Source organism: Orcinus orca, chromosome 17 (assembly GCF_937001465.1).
Source record: "Orcinus orca chromosome 17, mOrcOrc1.1, whole genome shotgun sequence".
Classification (NCBI taxonomy): domain Eukaryota; kingdom Metazoa; phylum Chordata; class Mammalia; order Artiodactyla; family Delphinidae; genus Orcinus; species Orcinus orca.
The window spans coordinates 1291846-1292951 of NC_064575.1; the positions used below are offsets into that span (position 1 = coordinate 1291846).

General features: G+C 47.2%; 1 pseudogene; it reads left to right on the top strand.

The window, feature by feature from the left end:
• The first annotated feature begins 563 nt into the window (after positions 1-563).
• LOC117203351 (uncharacterized) lies at positions 564-633 on the top strand (annotated as a pseudogene).
• Positions 634-1106: the final 473 nt, after the last annotated feature.

Sequence of the window (1106 nt, forward strand, 5' to 3'; positions counted from 1 at the left end):
AACTAGAGAGGAAAAGGGAGTGAACTGAGAAACATATAGAAAACTGGAGGTGTTTCTTTGGCCCGAAAGAGAAGGCAGCCCACTGCCGTGGGCGGAGCATCAGACGGGAGCAGCCTGGGGGACCTGACCCCTCGTCCCTGGCAGGGCCTAGGGACAAACGTTGCCCTTCTCCACGTCCGCTGGAAGCCTGGGCCTGGGTCTGTGTTCAACCACTGTCCCCGTGATGTTTTGAAAGCATAACTACTGTGCAGATGGATAGACCTGTGGTTGCCAAATACAGTTACTGTCACGGAAATACCTCTGCTCTACACAGGCCTCACGTATCACGATGAGTTGCACCTTAAGACTCTTTCCCGCCAGCAAAATGAGGACGTGTCCCGGTAACACTGAACCTCACAATGGAAAGGGTCAGGGTCCCACCTCTTTCTTTCCCAAAATGTTCCTAGAACCACCTTCCCTGCTCTGCCCACTAAGGGCTCCACCCAGGGAGGAAGACTTGTGCCATCCAACCCAACTCAAATCCGCAAAATTAAAGGTGAACACACGAGGGTGACTCTTCTTCAAGCTTTGTGCAGTGGCAGGATCGTAGCCAGTGAGGTTTATCCGAGGTGCGATTATTGCTAATTGAAAAGACAGGAATTAAGGAAGAAACAAAAAGAGACAGATGGAGAGAGAGAGAAGGAAGCAAAGGGGGAGGAGAAGGGGGGGGAGGGAGGGAGAATTCCAAGGTGATTTTCTCCTTCTACAGATTCAGAGAAACGTAGGACACCTTTGGTAAAATCTCTACCAATCTTTTCTAGCACTGTAGGAACTTTGTGCAGAAGTTTCATGCTGATTCTTAAAAGTACGTCTTCTTGTTCTCTTTGGTCTACTTTTATATCCTGTAATTTGAGTATTCACTTAATTACATATAAATTAGATGTTTTCATAGTCAATTCAAAGTCCACCATACAAAGAACATAACCCAAACTGAGAAGGTCACAGAGGTCTTCTCTTGGCACAAATAAAAATGGACCCAGTCATGCATTTGACAGAGAGAGTCATCACCAATAAAGGTCTTTGCTCCAAAGATCATGGGACAAAGAAATTCAGCCGGAGCGGTGGGG